Source organism: Octodon degus, unplaced genomic scaffold (genome assembly GCF_000260255.1).
Source record: "Octodon degus isolate 3935 unplaced genomic scaffold, OctDeg1.0 scaffold00019, whole genome shotgun sequence".
NCBI lineage: Eukaryota > Metazoa > Chordata > Mammalia > Rodentia > Octodontidae > Octodon > Octodon degus.
In genome coordinates this window covers 1382340-1400628 of record NW_004524595.1, presented here as the reverse complement: position 1 = coordinate 1400628, position 18289 = coordinate 1382340, and the positions used below count along the sequence as shown (strand labels likewise).

The following is an 18289-nucleotide window of genomic DNA, read 5'->3' as shown; positions in this document are numbered from 1 at the left end:
TCATCGTGCTTGGACTGCTGATTTACCTTAGACGCCTGGCAAAAAATTTAGATCTATAAATTACACCGTCTCCCCGATTTTTCCGTTCTGCAACTCCACGAGGTTTAGGAGGAGTCCTTAGGTCCCTCTGACGAAGACCTCGGCGTGTTCCTATTTTGCTTTCGCGTCCACACACCCGGGAGCTCGATCCGCCTTTCCAAGTTAGAGCGAAAACGGGCACGGCCGCTTTAAAGGAGCCGGAGAAGCCCGACGCCCGGGGTCCCACCGGGCTGCGGAGCAGGGGCGGGGCGCCGGGGACCCGGGCTTCCCACGCAGCCGGGGACGCCCCGCGTCACGGCGCTCGCAGCCAATCAGGATGGAGCTTGGCCTCACGCATTACTAGGGCGACGGGTCGGACGCTCCCTCGCTCCTGGATGAATTAGCGGCGGGTTCTGCCCTGAGGTTTGCCAGGCCCCCTCCCCCCGGTCCCGGAGTCCCCAGCTCGGGCACGCGTCCCCGAGGCCTCGCACGGCGTCCCCTGAACGTCACAGGCGGGAGGCCGGAACTGTCAGGTGGGGGTTGCGGCCGGGAAAATGGCGGCGGCCGTGGAATCCCCGAGGTGGGCGAGGGGGCGCTGCAGCCCGGGCCCTTCTCCCGCCCGCGGGCGCTTCTGGGCTGCGGCCCCTGATGGCTGTCAGTGGCCGAGAATTGGGGTCCCGACGCGGGTGTTGGGGTTGCTGACACAGGTGACCGAAGGCGCGGGCGAGGGACCCCGAGGCTGGCGGAGCCGGTGCAGGCCGAGCGGCTGCGCCAGGCGGGGCGGCAGGCTGCCCGTCAGGGTTCACGCAAGGGGCTTCGGGCTTTTCCTGCACAAAGCTCGGCGGCTGTGGGAGCTGCGCGGTCCTGGACCACCACCCGAGCCGTGCCCCAGTTAAGGCCCCAGTGCCAGGGTGTCCCAAGTGGTTGCCACGTGCAAGGCTTGGAGAGAGCCGTCCAGGGCAGGGGTTGTAGCTTTGCGTCTTCTGCGGGCAGAGGTGGGCCTAGGAAAGGGAAGGTAGGCTTCCCCAGGGGCTGATGCCAGGTCTGATTTCAAAGGTGCATCTCAGCATCTAATTGTCCATTCTAAAACAAGCAATAGAAAGAGAAGGCGCGTGGTTGTACTTGTGGAGCCATGTTGCTTTCTGGGGCATTGCGTGGGCCTTTGAAGCTCATTAACTGTGTTCTGTGTGCACTGATGACTGTAAATAAAGTTAAGCGTTGAGGTTCAGTTTAAGCATAGGGAAAGCATTGACGATAAAATTGGTGAAGCTATTATTGAGTTAAAATACTTGTCCATATTCGTTTCTTACTTGGGCAGAGAAATGTCAAGCCATGAACTGGTTGGGTTAGTTTTTCATAAACTGTCTTGATCTGAAAGCCCTTTCTCCAAAACTTTAATATTTTTGAGTTAGTGAAAGAAAATTATTCGTTTTTTCTTTAGTTTCACGGGTCATGTTGCACTGTGTGACAGATAAGTGTAGTATTAAGTGACTTTTTTGTTAGGTACTGTAGTAGGCTTGGCTTTGTAGAGCATCTTGTTCTGCAGTTGAGTGAGCACAGTGGCACTTTATGTCTGAGTTCTCAAGGCATATTGTCTTGAATGTCCACTGCGTATTGGGCACTGTGAAAGGAGGTTTCTTTTTAACTTGAACAAATGGCAGGATTCATCTGTTTCCACCAGTTGTGAAGGCTGGTGGCTGCTGACTACCCGAAGAGAAGTGTTGAGGCAGGAGAATCTCAAGTTTAAGCCCAGTTGGGCAATTTATTGGCTTAGTGAAGACTGTCTCACAGCAGAAAATAAAGGACAGGGTATGTGAAGGCATGGCCATGGTTTGATTTGGGGTTGAGGTTATGTGTTGTGTCCAAACTCTACTTCCTAAAAGAGGTAGTGATGGCGAATCTTTTAAAGATTCCAGTGGTAACAAACAGCCTGCTGCAACATGCCATTGTAAGATAATCATATACCTTTTTGGAAGGGGGGGGGGCTTACCTCTGAAATGGGGATAGTTTTTCTTGTCTAGTTTCACTGCCCTGTTGTTGGCAGAGGGAACAAAAGGATTTTTAAAAACTAGAAGCATAATCATGATAGTAGTTAACGTTTATGAATGTGCACTTACCCAGGCAGTGTCAGGGACCTTGTACGTGTGTGCTAACTCAGTCACTCAGCAGCATTGTGAAATGAGTACTTTCTTCATTTGTGTTTGACAACTGAGGAAACTGAGGCAAACTGGGCTTCCAGTTTGTGTTCTTAACCACTATGGACACAGTTTCTATTTGTGTACGGCTGTGTAATATGTCCAGGGGAAAAAGGTGAACAAGATTCTGAAGGGAATAGCTTTGTTTCTGATCTTTTAGTCATATAAATCATAATTGTGATGCATTGCATTGGCTTCTGATAGCAGTTTCTGTAGTGATGACAATTACTTCGCTCAAGTGATATGTTTATCCAACTTAAAGTCTTTTAAGTCAAAGACTTGTGACTAAGTTCTACAGAGTAGCACAAATCAATAATTAAGATTTTAGTCTTGATTCAATTTTTTGAAATAATAATTTGCTGGGTGACTTTTAAAAGAAAACTTGTCTTAGTAAGGTTCTTTGCTTTGACATACTAATTTTTCCAGGATTTATTTATAGAAGAAAGATGACATGAATAAAAGTGGCTGGAACCTTTGTATTGTACTGAACCTTTGCATCTTTTATAGAACCTTGTAAAAATCATCTTGCCAAGTCTTTGGGATGTCAATATTAATTCCTGATCTAATTCTTGGGGAGTTCAAGAAGAGTCCAGAGGGTTTAAAAACCAGTGAGTGAGATGAATAAATAAATGATTAACGAATACAGTGTGCTGTGAGCTCTCATAAAGTTGTGGGTACAGTGAGTAGAGGGAGCACACAAAGGGAACTTTTGCTTTGGTTGGGGCAGACCTGGCCAGGAGAGAAAGGGGGCTGATCAGAGGATAAGGGAAAGAAGGCTTCTGGCATAAGACAAATCAGTGGGAGGCCAGGGTGAATGGGAGTGTGTGGGTGTCCAGCACTCAGACCGCAGTGTGGTAGGCAGCACTGGGAGAGAAGCCAGGAAAGGTTAAGGGCCAGTCTGTCAATTCTCAGCTGAGAGAGTGACTTTATTATGATGGCCCTGGGGACTAAAGTGATCACTAATCTTAGTTAAATGAAATAGCATGGTGGTTAACTTTATGCTCTTGAGAAGTGACTTTGGTGACAGGAAAAACAACATAAAGGCCAGTTAAGTGAGTTTCTTATTTAGGTGAGTTGGGGCGGGAATGAGCAGATGAGGTAGAGCAGAGTTTGGGTTGCACATGCTTTCAAAGACGGTCCTGTGGGTTAGGTGCCAAGAGAGTTGGTGTGGGGGAGCTGAACACCTGCTGGGAGAAGAAAGAAGGATAAAAGTTTGTTTTGTAACTGTATGAATGGAAATTGAAAATCTTTTAGGAAAAAGGATGCAGCCAGGATTCTTTGAGGCTGGGCTTAAAGAGAGTGGGAAGAATTGTCTAAGGGAGCATGGAGGAACATGCTACTGTGATTTATGTATTTATTTATTTATGTTTATTTATTTATGTATTTTTTATATTTAGTTCAGTGTCTATAGGGTCTCACTACACAGATCGGACTTGTAGTGATCCTGCTGTTTTCAGCCTCCCAAGCTCCGGGATTACAGGTGTGTGCCATCACACCCAGTCTCAGTAGCCTTTTCAGCCTGCTCTGAGGTGGGGGGGGGGGGCTGGCACAGCATGCAGGGGATCTACCCTGGCTCCTGCACCTGCTTTAGACTGCTGAGCTATCTGGCTGGCCCTATTTATTATTGTTTCTTGAGATAGGGTCTTGCTATGTAGGCAGGCTGGCCTTGAACTAACAATGTAGTCCAGGCTGGTCTGAAACTCAAGGCAATCCTGTTGCCACAGCCTGTTGAGTGCTGGGATTACAGGTATGTGCCACCATGCCTAGCCAGGAGTGATTTTAATAGGGGAGTAATCATTGATGAATTCTTTAGTTGTAAAACTGATCAACCACATATTTCTAACATTAGAGTTACCCAGCACCTAACAACATAGCTTGAATGTAGAGTCAATAAACTACAAGGGGAAAGTGCAAACCTTGTCCAACTTACAGGATTTCATGAATTCTAAGCATGGTGTAGACCATTTAAACTAGAAGCATAAATCAGTGAAGTAGTGATTAGAGATCAGGGAGTGCTTAAAACAAACTCAGAGAGCAATGACCATAAAAATGATCAATAAACTTGCCTTTGATTTAATTAAAACTAAGAACTTCCCTTCATCTAAAGTTGCTATTAAGTGAATGAAGAACAAAATGCAGACTCCAAGAAGAAATTTGCAGTTTATTATCTGATGATAAATAATAAATATCCCAATCTGGATATTGGGACTCATATGCAAGAATGTGTGTGGGGTGCAGGGTGTGTGTGTGTAAAATCTCTAAGAAAATGAATTTAATTTAAAAATGCATGGGAGTCCTGAACAATCACTTTCTAATAGTGAATCTGGGAATAACCAGTGTCTTAACTCACTTTTCTCTGTGGAGACAAGATTACTGACACCCACAGTCTAGAGGAGGAGAGTTTGTTTTGGCTCATATTTTAAAAGTTTCAGTTCTTGCACAGTACAGTAAGGGACATAGTAGAACAGTTTGGTCTAAGGAGAAGCTACTCATGTCACGACAATCAAGAGGCAGATAGCGTTTTCCTGGAAGAGAGGTACATTGTTCTGGGTTACCCCCACAATGACTTGCCTCTTCTAATTAGACCCTAGGTTCTAAAAGCAAGCCTGCTATAATGCCCCCCCCCCCAGTCTAATCCACTTCTAAACACTTTGGCTTTGGGGACCATTTTACTTCTAAACCATAGTAGCCAATATGCACACGAAAAGATATTCAGCATTATTTATTGAGATAGTGTACTGCTATACACCTTCCAGAATGGCTAAAATTAGCAGATGGTCAGTACCAGTGTTGGCATGGATGTAGGTCAACTGGGTCTTTGATATTGTTGGCAAGAGCGTAAAATGATAACAGTCACTTTTGCAAATGGTGGCTGTGTCCACTTCTATCCATGAATCAGCTATTCTCATCTTAGGTATTACAAATGTATATATCTACTAAAAAAGCATAGAACACTTATTCATCTTTATTATAACCTAAAATTGGATACAACTTGAACTTTTATCAGCAGTAGAATGGCTTAGTAAATTATGTTTATAAATAAACCCTGCAGGGACAATAAAACAGAGTGAGCTAAAGTATATATCAACGTGGATGATCGCACACATGTAAGGTAGGCATAAGATTATGTACTGCAGATTTCCACTTAAATGAAGTTGAAAGAGAAATACAATTACTTCCTGATGATAGAAGTTAACATAGTGATAGTAGAGCTCAGTGGCTCATGTCTATAATCCCAGCTACTAGGGAAGCTGAGGTCAGAAGAATTGAAGGCCAGCTTGGTTGACTTGGTGAGACACTTTTTGAATATTACAAAAAAAGGGGGATGGTTGTAGCTCATTGTGTGGAATATTTCCCTCATCTCAAGATGTTACCCTCCTTTCCTTGTCATTACCACCTCTCCAAGCACCTGGGATAATCATTACTCTTAGGACTGGGATTGTAGATAAGTAATAGAGCACTTGCCTATCATGTGGGGCACCCTAGGTCCAACTCTCAGTATTGCGAAAGTAGTTAGAATAGTGGTTACTCCAGAGAGCTGGGGTGTGAGAGAGCTTTCGGCAATGCTAGAAATACTCTGTATCTTGGTATGTATGTATGTGTATTTAAAAATTTAAGTTGTACACCTAACATTTATGCACCTTAGCATATGTACATTGTGCTTATAAAAATATGCTAATAAGACTATGGCAGTGCTAGGACAGTTAACTTATTGAGGAAGTCAGGAGGGATGATGAGCAGCACTTTAGAATAATTTGAAGGATGTGTGAGGCTCCACAAGAAAAGATGATGAAACCCAGATGTAAAAAAAAAAAAAAAAAAATGGCTTTTATAAGTTGCCTTACAAAAGGCAAATGTGATATCAAAGCTGTCATATTGTTCTATTTTACAGTTTGTTTACAAAATTATGCCACACCTTCCATCATTTATGTGTTCCTTGTCCTAAGAATAAGTACCTAGTTGCATGCATAACCTGAAGTTTGATGGATATGACACATGATAATTTATGAAGTTGATTATTTCTTTCTCACATTTTTTGAAAATTCTAGTAACTTTATTATTCTGGATTGTTGTCCTCATTTAATAAAAGTCATTGTGTGGTTTTTCCCCTGCTCCACAATTGCTCTTGGATAATTGGGACAGACTGCGGTTTGTTTGGCTGCAAGGTTTTGAATGAGATCATGGAGCTAAGAAAAAGCCTTTTGTGAGACCCTGGAGTACTATGGGTGAGCTAATGCTCAATGGCAGTAGGACAGGGGGATCCTGTCATGATAACTGGAGGCAAATAGAAGGACATCTGCAGAGCAGACACCAGTGAATGCTAGCAGTAAAGATGCGCCACTCTAACCATCATGGTTGAGGTCTCATGAGAACTTGTTCACTGGACTGGGGTGCAGCTCAGGGGTAGACACGCGCCTAACATGTGAGGCCCTAGCTTTGTTTCCTAGCACAAGGCACAAAACAAAAATATTATAGCTTGTTCACTCCTCAGAGAAAGTGAATTAATGTCTTAGGGGTGTAGATAAAGGGGTGTACTTATGCTCCCCTTAGTTTTCCATCTGAAGAGATCGCATCCATTTTACATTTGTAAGTACAGTTGACTCCCTCGGAGACCCCGTGGATAGCATGTTGGTGAGTTGTCATCTGGCAGTGGTGTTGCAAGAAGGATGGGACTAAGAGAATAATGAAGGCAGAGAAAGGAGTGGTATCAGTCTACTTAGTGGCTATGAAGAATATTGATATGAACAATGTACAAGTTTTGTATAAATGTATATTTTCATTGGAATTGCTGAGCCTGCCAGACTATTTTTCAAAATGGCTGTGTTGTTTTACTATTCTATTAGTAGTGTCTGATGTTTCTGATTTCTCCTTACCAATTCTTGCTATTGTGTCTTTGGTTACCATCATTTAACACAAGTAATAGAATTCTTGTGGGTGAAAGGTGATACTGTCACCAGGCTGGGGTCCCTGAGGCAGAAATAAAGAATTTAACCCATTCTTTTAAAATAAGTTTGCAGTTTGCCAACTCCTGTTGTAGAAAATGAATTTTCAGAACGTGTCAGTAAGAAGCAGAAGGGTTTATTAGAGATACAGACACATTCAGGGGTGGAATATAAATGCTCAGAGACAGGAGGGAATGATTTATTTAATACAGGGTCTTGCTAGCAGTTTAGATTCTAGTGATCCTTCTGTCTCAGCCTCCCCAGCGCTCGGGTTACAGGCATGCATCACCACGCTCAGTTTCAGGGCTTGCGCAGCAGCTCCTAGGGATCAAATTCAGGTCCTTGTGCTTGCCAGGCAGGTGCTGTAGACCCCCTGAGCTGTCTCCCCATCCCTCAGGTCTTGTCTAGTGGGTAGAAGAAGGTGAGAAAGGTGGTCCATTTACATGGGAAATGCTGTAATGGTGGGTGGTCTATTGATAGGTGAAAAAAAAGGCCATTTTTGAGTAAAGAGGGAATGGGCAAACCCACTTGGAGGTAAAAGAAAGTTGCCCAGATTTACAGTGTTTTGGGAGAAGAGAAAGGAAAAAACCAAAGAGAACAATAATAACTGAACTTAAGTCCTAAAACTGCAGTTCTTCAAAGACAATTTTTAAATCTCTATTTCCTTATGTCCTTTTCATTTTTATTTCAGTTGATCTTAGCGAGAAGGCCGAGAAGCACTTCATTTTTATTTCTTTACTTCATTACCCCCCTCTGAAACTGGGCCCCTGTTCTTAAGGAGATACAGAATGCCCAGCAGTCTGACTTCTTATAACTTCTCTAGGCTTTGGATACTGTATTGATCCCGGCTAGCTAGGAACCAAAAGTCTCATCCTGTCTGACCTAAAGGAGAAAGGAATATTGGGGTCTTTTGAAGAATCATCACTTTGCAATAGTCTGAAAAAGATAGGAAGGACATATGGGAGAGTAGCTTACAACAGTTGATCATGCAGTATGAAAGAATTGTAACATATAGTATCCTAGTCAGAAAAATGATTACTTTCACATACCCTGTTGTTCTAGAGAACCTGCATGATAGTCTTTAAAGCTTATGGCAGAATTGGATATTGTACTCATTTGTGGATGTAGATCTTGTAATACAGAAGACACATTTGCAGAGCTGTCCGGAATGTACATACAACATTATGTTTTAATAGTGGCACAGATGCCACTTTTTTCTGGTGTTAGAATGTCTAGGAACATTTGGCTTCATAGAATAGATTTTCTTATAATTTTTACCTCTGAATATTGTAATAAAATACCTTTTGTGTATAGTTAGTGAGAGATTCAGTGTATTCCATTACATCCTTGGGACTTACTTGGGGAATAAAGATAGTGGGCAAATGATCATACCAGTGAAAAATTGATCTGGTCCATCGATGCCACAAGATTAGGAGGTTAGTTGGTTGATCTGCAATTTAAACTTGGGCTCTTGGACCCATGGATATGGGTACTATTTGGGGCTGGCCATCTTATCCCAGCTTTTGGCTTCCAGTCAGTAGCAAACTTAACACAATAGTATCCTTACACCCATAAGTAGGAATTCATCCTCTTATCATAAGTATAGTTTTGTCCCCAAAAGGGGTGCTGGTTGACGTAATTTTCCCCTTTTTATGTTTAGCTAAATTTTTAATATAATACTACTATTTGTATATAAAGTTTTGGTTATACTTTTCTTCTGAGTGTTTAAGACTGAGTTAAAGTGAGATTGTTCAGACTCTTGATATTATCTTTGGGGCCAGGGCAAGGACCTCTTAGTTAGCTCTTCTATTTTTTTTTTTTTCCTATACCATTTGGATCATCTGCCAGGTTGTATCACATTCTTTGCTTGATCACCTGGCTTCTCTTGGAAACATGGTAGCATTTTTCTCCTTAGTGACCCTTGTCTTAGCATAGGGCACCATGGTTGACCCTTTGTGCCCCAGGGACCATCAGTCTCCCTGCTCAGGAGGTTGGGTGACTCACTGAAGTTGTAGGATCCTTCTTCATTGATCCTTCCTCATTTCCAAAGGCCTTGTTGACCTTGAAGGCCATGGCCAAAGTATTGGTTGTCCTCTTAGCCCAGTTACCTGCCTTACTTGGTAAAAGCCCAGAAGGTTGGTTATTACCAGTATAGAAGTGAGAGCAGTAGCTCTCATTTAGATATCAAACACTTTAAAATTTGAAGTATAGCCAGAGAACTTTTTTTTTTTCCTTTTACCAGTCATGGCTGTCTTAGAATGTTAACAGATAACAGCTATGAAGTTTTACTAGGAAAATTTTAAAGTAAAGAGTAAACATAGCATTTAACTTAACAGTATGTTGACACTTACATTTGAGCCAATTTTATCTCTACAGATACATTTACATATAAAATAACTTTAATCAGTTATCTTTATCCAATTACAAAATATTAAGTGACTGAAGGAAATCTTTATTTAAATTTATCTTTTAACAAGCTATCTTTTAACTAGAAGGTACTTATTTATCGATGATCTTGATAGTTTCTACTGTTCAGTCTTTAATCATTATGACGCTGCCTCAACTGTATAATATTTGGTCATTATAGTGCAGTTATATAGCAGTCACATAAGCATAGAGCTGTCCATTATATGAGCAGCTGTAGTGTGGAAGTCGCCAGTATGGTGTTTTTCTCAAATTCTGCTTCTTTGGAGGCCTGTACACTTAGTATTTAATATATCACATGGCCAGCAATAATTAGCATCACGGCCACATAGAAATCTTTATGTATATTTATTTTTTTCTCTTAAGGCAAAATGTATATTTCTCTTAACAGCTTTATAGGTTGTAATTGTATGGAGAAGAATTAAAGGACATTTTTTATAGAGTGGTTATAAATATAGGAAATGGTGTTAAAGACTGAATAGACTTCTTACCCAATAAACAAGTGCATCTCATTTATACAATAACAGAATGCTTGTTTAGTCAGTGCCAGTAGATGTTGATCAACTTTTAAATGGTGGGGCCAAATTTAAAGTGATATCAAAATTTTTGATCATTTTGTATGACTAAATTTTAATATATATATATTATATAAAAGTGAACACTTGCTAGTTATTCCATATGTCTTAAACTTACATAGTCTTAACTTAATATAAACATACTTTAAAGCTTAGACTCATAGCATATTTTGTTTTTGATGTATACAGATATATAGAGTCGTAAACTAAGATAATTGTTCATTTAACCAGTCATAAAGTGATTATTGAAAATGTTTTACAAGTCAACATTTAAATCCTCTTTAACTCTTTAAATTCAGTTTTTACAAAAATCTAGCAGTGGAAAACAAAAAAAACCTATCTTCGTAAAATATAGGATTCTTACTTTTTAATAAAGTTTTGTAAGATTTACCAAAAGCATTTTAATACCTTAAGAAAACCCTTTTTGCTTTAATGGAAAGCTTAACCTTTTAATTATAGCCTACTTAAATACATGTTGACAGTTGCTTTAGAGGAATCAGGAAAACGAAATTATAGCACAGCTAACACTTTTAAACCTCTACATCAGTCTGTCTTTGACCAATGGAAAGCTCTTTGTTATTGTATACAACGATAGTTATTGCATGTTTAAAACCAGCTTTTGATACTATGTCAGTCAGCTAACAACCGTAATGGAAATGTGTTACTGACCTTAAAGACATGCTTATTTTTTATCTTGTTAACTCACTGTTAAGGCATGCAAATGAAAGTGTAGAAAGTATTTGGGTTATATCATGAATGCCTGCTTATCTATATAGTCAATAAAATAAAACACCTGAAAATTGACACACAGAAACAAATACAACAACCCAGTCATTCATAACCTTTATGCTATCAAACTGTAATGCCTTTCTTTGTAAGCTGCTCTGAGTACCTTTCCTCTTAGTTAATTGACAAATAAGAGTCAGAAGGGTGAGAGAAAAGAGATTTGAGGTTTCATTTGTTTATTTTTTAGTTCACTTGGGAAAAATCAGCTTGTTAAAAGCTTTTATGGGGCCGGCCAGATTGCTCAGCGGACTGAAGAGTTTGCTTAGACATGCGCAGGGACCAAGGTTCGATCCCTGGCATGCTCTGCTGGCCTCACCCCCAGGGCACACTGAGAAGGCAACTGAGACTGGGTGTATTGGCGCGCACCTGTAATCCCAGTGCTTGGGAGGCTGAAAACATGAGGATCACTACGAGGCCGATCTGTGTAATGAGACCCTGTAGATCCTGTACTAAATATATTTTAAAAATTTAAATAAATAAATAAAATCTTTTATCATAAATTGGTTCCAAATGGTCATAAAATGTAACCTCAGGATGACCTTTTGGGGATAGACATTGTAACTTCGTAGCCCTAGATTTACTACATGCTTTGAAGGTCTGGTCTCTGTTGTACACTGCTGGAAAGAGTTAAAGAAAAAAAAAAGAAGGACAAGTGTTCCTGTTTGCAGGTGATATGAACATTTGCATAAAAACTCCCAAGACATAACACCTTAAAATCCTACTTTTGGGAGTGAGTTCAACAAGATTGTAGATCCTAATTAACATTTAAAAATCAAATGCCTTTACTTTCACATAAAAACCCTACAGAATGGGAGTTTTTACATCTTATTGTAAGGATCTTCTATCTAGATGCTGCATATAAAGAGCCCCTCCCTATGCACTAATGAAAATGTGAATAACTCAATTGAAAAGTGGGTAAGGAATCTGAGCAACATTTCTCCAAAGAAAACAAAAATGCAAATAAGCACAGAAAAGCATGATTGGTAGAATTTTGTCATCAGAGAAATAAAAATCTAAATCACAATATATAGAGGATGACTTTGTAAGTCCAGCCAAAAGACTTTTTTTCTCATTAACTTTATACTGAAATGTGAAAGACATATATTGAAATGTGAAAGATAAGAGATGTAAACCGTGAATTTTAGAGAACTATTTCTGAAATGAATACATAGCATGAGATTAATAATAGATGGCACATTGTAAATAAATTATTTACAAACTTAAATGAATGTAACAATGAAAACTGTCTAAAATAAAAATGAAGACGAATTTACAGATCTGTTATATAGTTATATAGTTCACTCTGTGTCAAAATGAAGAAACTTATAAAAATGTACTTATTTTCTTTCTTTGTCCCCATGTTTTTTCCAAATCTGTTGGCACCACGGTATTCCCTAAAACTGGTCTCTGTTCTTTTGTGAATGGGCTGGTCAGCTCCATCTCACCAGACCTGTGCCACCTTGAGTTTCTTAATCGTTAAAGCCTTTTTTCTGTATTTTCTTACTCTCCTTTGTTAGGGAACTGGCTTGATTGTCAAAGCTGTTTTCCCCTTTTGTTTCTCTAGTTTTCCAGTTAAAGTTTTTGTCTGTAAATTTATATTGTTGCTTTAGTTTTAATTTGCATTATCACAAAATCAAGAACCCATGCTAGCTAGGTTAGTTGGTGACTTTTAGAACACTTTCCCTAGTTACCTAATTTTGTGGAGTTTTCAGCTTTCATTGGTTTTGATTTATTTCATAGCTCTCTAAGTTGTGAATTACTAATTGCAATGGAAATTATGTGCTTAGACACATGAAATAATTTTTTTTGCTTGGAAGCACAAATGATTTTTTTTTTTACATAAACCAACTTTATATATTCATCTTGGTATTCTCCCTGTGTATGTTGTAAGTCCCTGGCTTACAAATGAGTTCCATTTCCAGGAGAACATTTGTACATTGGGTTCATTTGTAAGTCTGACAAAGTAAGTCTTACACATCTTTGACACAAATACACAACGTAAACTATTAAAAAAACCAAACAAAAATACTATGTGGACTATTTGCACTTTCACAGTTACCATAAAATAGTGATACAAGGTTAGAATGAGGGTGAGCTACTTCCACAATTTGTTCACATCTATGAATGCTCGTAATGTGAAGTTCATTTGTATGTGAAAGTTTGCAGCTATAATGTTTGTAAGTCTGGGACTTTCCCTGCCTCCGTCTGTCCGTACATCCGTCTGTCTCTGTCTCTGTCTCTTTCTGTCTCTGTGTCTTTCTTTCTTTCTTTCTTTCTTTCTTTCTTTCTTTCTTTCTTTCTTTCTTTCTTTCTTCTGCTGAGGATTGAACTCAGGTGCTGTACCATTGATTTGCACTTCCAGCCCTTTTAATTTTGAGAAAGGGTCTTTCTAAGTTGCCCAGACTGGCCTTGACTTTGAGATTGATCCTCCTGCCTCAGCCTCCTAAGTAGGTGGCATTATAGGCATGTGCCATCATGTCCAGCTGGATGCTTTTAAACCACTTGGAACATCTTCTTTGTTCTCCAGTTATATTACAGGTCATAGACATGTGTTCTTTTTATATGTGGGTGAGATCCAGAATATTACCTGTTTGTTAACAGTTTACAGTCTGAATGTGGACTGACTGGGCTTGCTTCTTAACTTTACCACCCGCTTATTTACTGATTTGGGACTGAAGCATTTTATGTTTCAACTTGTGTCTGTTTACTCACTGTAAAAAGCGATTACTGTGCTATTTTATTTCCATGGTTATTGTATAGATTAGAAGAGATGTAAATAACACATGTTTCATAGTACCTCACACTTCCTAAGAACTCTTTATTTTTTTTACCATCAAAGGGATATGGGCAGCTACTTTGTTGAAACTTAGCTTCTTTGTCTTAAATCCAAAAAATAAAAATTATTTTACTTCTGTTGTTAGGTCATACATTTCACTGGCAATAATTGGAAAGAATGAAAGGAAGTGGTTGACAGGAACTGTTTCTGTGTGTGTGGGGATAATCTTTTATTTTATCTTTTTTTTGAGATGGGGTCTTGTTATGTAGCCCAGGCTGGCCTCAAAACTTGTGGCAATCTTCCTGCTTTACTTCCCTAGTGAAGAGGTTAGAGCACACCCATCATACCTAGCTGCTCAGGGGGGGATATTTTTAATATATATTTGTTGCTGGGTTTTGGGGTGTTGGAATTTTCTTTTGGAGGTAGTTTCTAGATTTTTTCTGTCTTGAGCAAAGAATTGGTCGAGACCACCACAAATGGTAGCAAAGTTTTAGTAATGGTAGGAAATTTGCAGAATGAGTTGAAGCCAAGTAAAAGTAGGTAAAGAAATACACCGTACAGTGTGAGGGCAGGCCAACGATAAGCGAGAACACAGTGGCAAAAGCTCAGTGTGCTGTCTCTTTTTTGTATCCCCCATTCCTCAGGCTGATGTCAGGTTGTTGTGGTTTGTGTCTAGTTGTCCCCCCCAAAGTCTCATGTAAGTCATGGGGTGGACTGACTTCTAGAGTTTGTGATTAGCTCATGATCCACTGGGATTATGGGTCTGAGAATTATCACTGTCTTTTGTTTTTTAAAAAAATGTAAATGGTAGGTCTTCGTAGATGGAAGGCTGAGATTATGGGTGTTGAGTGCTACATCCAGCCTGGGGCAGATAACCTGAATGTAGCATAAAGGAGACAGAGAGACAAACTTGCCGTCTATAGCCATTGTTGCTGTTGCTCTTCCCTTTTTGCTCTTGTTTTTTTGCTGCCTTCCACTGCCATGAGCTGCTGCCCTCTGCCATGTGCTGCTTTGAAGCCAGCTGAGTATGAACTGAAACCTCCAGTAACTGTGAGCTAAATAAACCTTTCTTTGCTTTATTTTGAATGTTGGGTATTTGTCCCAGCAATGAGAGAAGAGTAATTGATACACAGGTCTAGACCATTCTATGGAAAACTTGCTTGAGTGCTCCACATGCAGGGTTTGGGGAACTATTCTGCACTTGTATCCTGGAGTTTTGTAATTAACCGGTTATACCTACTTCCCCAGCCAGTTTTGCTGTGCCCTAATCACCTGTTTCACAGTGACTTCAATGCTCTGAGAAATGGCAAGGTGTGTTTTGATGTGGTGTGCAGTTATTTACCATAGTAGCTGGTGACTCAGCACAGTAAACACAGATGGGAACATTGCTTTGCCTGGATTTATACTGAGAAACGACTTCAGGGTTTGAAAAGTAACAAGTGAATTATCACTGTCTTTTGTTTTTTAAAAAAATGTAAATGGTAGGTCTTCGTAGATGGAAGGCTTTAGCACTGTTAAGCACCTTGATTGATTTGCACATGTTCCTCAGGGAGTAGGATCCCAAAAGAATGGAATTTTGCTTAACCTAGGAACAGCCCCTGAACAGTTTCAGGGGCTAGAAAGATGGCGTTAGGAGGTCTTATATAAATTGACCTTTTCCTCCATCTCTCAGTAATTAGAAGTGTTTTGCTTAGGATTTGTTGCTTTTGGGGGAAGAGGTTGATGGCGTGGGGAGTGGGATAGAACTGGTGGGTCTGGGACTGGTTCAGTGGTAAAGCACCCACCCTGGCCAGCATCCTGGATTCATTCCTAGCATTGCCAGAAAAAGCAAAAGAAATACAGTCATTGAGGTAAGGGAGGGAATCATTAGAGGGTGAGGTAATTTAAGTTTTCTAGAAATTAGCAGTGATCCAAAGGAAGACCTTGGCCACACTTCACTGACCCTTGGACTGCTGTAGGTTTTGATGTCAGTGAGTGGGTGACTGATACAATGACCATGTCATTCCCAGCTGCTTTTATGCTATGTCAGTGAAAATATGCTTCAATGTAAAGTCTATTATGTAAATTGCAGGTTTCCGACCATTTGGCTTGCATAGATTCCATTGAGTGAAGAAGCATTGTCTTGGTCTATGCACAAAATACATTATGTAGTTATGTATAAAGTAACAGGCTTAGAGTTTATGTTTTTAACATTTTTAGCATTAATGTTGTGTATGTAATTATAACAATGTCATGAACAAAAATTATTTGATCTGTTTTTGTATTTCTTATATAGCACAGCTGCTAAAAATATTTCAACTTAATATTTTATAAAATAGCACAAGCCAAAGTTAAATAATTAGATAAGAAAATTTACATGCCTGATTAATAATAGGAAGCAGTTGTCTTCATAGGCCCACATCAGTGTAGGTAGGTTGAAATACTCTTGGTAATCGCTGTGTCTTTCTCCTCTAAGGAGCACAAAGTACACATCATTTGGTAACCCTGGTCTCAGCTCAGCTGTGTGTGGCAAGTGCAGGAGGTGAGGTTAGGCTGTTCCTACATAGCATTTTGTTGTCACCTATGTAGTCTGTGCTTCAACAACTTATAATCTTGCTATGGAAAATATTGCTAAAAATTCATATAAAGTGTTAAAAAATTTATAGTTTTATGGGGCCACATTAATCTTGTGAGTCTTCAGGGTCACATGCAGCCCAAGGGCAGTGAATATAAGCAAATTAAGTACAAGCATAAACAAAACTACTGGTTGGGCAGCTTAAAACATATTTAACATTCTGTATAAAATAAAATGGTCTTTGTAATTTGGCATTAGAATCAGTATTAGGAGGTAGGCAGAGTGTGGTCATGCTTGTGCTTTTTTTAAGGAAAGCGTTTGAGTCCCCGTGTTGTAATTGAACCTATAAAGCAAAACTGTTGAAATGGAAGGATTTTTGAAATAAAAGCGTTTGTTGAGTCGTGACAGATGGTATCCAGAAAAAAGAACAGCTCCTGGGCTAAGTTACAGTAACTACCAATTATAGGGCTAGGTAGTAGTTGGAAAAATGCCTGCCCAACCAGAGCTAAGGGCATCTTTTAATAATGAAGATTTGGGGAGAAAAGCATAAGTTGTTTACATCCAAACTATTTTTACTATAGATAGAGCGATATGATTATGCAAAACTGGGAAGGCTTTGGGATAGATGGCCAGTGTATGAGGAGAAGTAATTGTTGGTTATGGATTGGATGGGAATGGAAGTCCCAAGCATTTGAATAGTTTATTATAGGATTCCAGTCAAAATTCCAATATATGAAATAAAAATATGAAAGTTTTATCTGTTAACTGATTAACTTCCCTTATCTCTTTCCTCCTTTGTCCTCTAGGTCTTGTAATTAAATTTAGGACATCTCAGAACTTTTCTTTGATCACTTGTGTGTTAAAAGTGTCAGGAGGGAAGCTTCCTCTTACCCATTTCTTCTCTGGTTAGGATCTAGGCTCAGATTTTGTCTTTACATTTAAATTCTGTGTGGGGGTGTTGCTGTCAGGGAGAACAGCTTCCCTTTCTCCCTGTAGCCTGTAGTTAGACACATACTGATAGGATTCTGGCCTCAACTCATCTGGCATTGTTTTTTTTTAAATTTTTTAAAAATCATGTATGTGTGTATATATGTGTGTATGTATGTATTTGGTACAGGGTCTTGCTCTGCAGCTTAGACTCGTAGGGATCCTCCTATCTCAGCCTCCCCAGGGTTGGGATTACAGGTATGTGCCACCACACCCAGTTTCAGTGGCCAGCTCCCCACGGGGTCAGCATGGCATGGCATGGCATGTAGTACTGGGAATCATGTGGTACTGGGTATCGAACCCAGGTCCTTGTGCTTGCCAGGCGGGTACTTAGATGGCCGAGCTCTCTCCCTGGCCCCTGGCATTCTCTTTTTAAGTGCTAGACTAGCATAGTCCTCCAGTGTCCTGGGTTGCCCTGCTTTAATCCCATCAGTAGTGCTGAGTGGTCCAGTTCCACAGGCCTATTATAACCTGTTGACACCAGGAACTGTCTGGTTAGCCTAGTGCATTGCACTGTTCCCAACTCTGTTTTCTTTTGTTTTTCTCCTCTACTTGTCATGCTTACAGGTTCTTAAAGACTTGATTTGGGACTTCCTTCTGGGAAGCTGGCGACAAAGGGGTGAGATGATACGTGTGTTCCATGGAAAAGTAAACTGGTACTTCTGAACCCATGAGCCAGTAGCAAGGCGGTTGGTTTCTGGCTACAGAACACACCTTGTAAAGCAGGACACTAAAAGCCTAAGGTAACTCTGTAGTGGTTTCTGTGCTTGATATTTTTATCTTGCTTCATGTATCTGGACATAAAGCTTTTTGAAATTATACTTGTTTCTGCTTATGTTGTATTGAAGTGTTTGTTCTGTTCTTCCATAACCTTTTCATTGAAAAGTAAACATTTACTATGTTTTTGTTAGATATGTTATAAGCTTCCTGTTGATAACAAGTAAAATGATATATTTCTGGTACAGGACAAGACGTGATTCTTTTTGAATCCTTGCATTAGTGTTTGGGCACCATTTTGTTTAGAGCCCAAG

At 40.0% G+C, this 18289-nt stretch overlaps 1 protein-coding gene across 9 annotated transcripts in view; it reads left to right on the top strand.

Moving 5' to 3' along the window:
• The first annotated feature begins 366 nt into the window (after nt 1–366).
• The window catches only part of Lclat1 (lysocardiolipin acyltransferase 1), a 183011-nt gene continuing 165088 nt past the window's right edge, over nt 367–18289 (top strand). For 3 of the 9 annotated variants that reach the window (XM_023710965.1, XM_023710968.1, XM_023710966.1), the window contains exons 1-2: nt 367–551; nt 17826–18001. The gene's annotated coding sequence lies outside the window, so the exon portion shown is untranslated. Of the gene's footprint in view, nt 552–576; nt 599–17741; nt 17753–17825; nt 18002–18289 lie in introns of those variants that run through there. The other 6 variants (XM_023710970.1, XM_023710972.1, XM_023710971.1 and 3 more) reach the window with 4 other exon arrangements.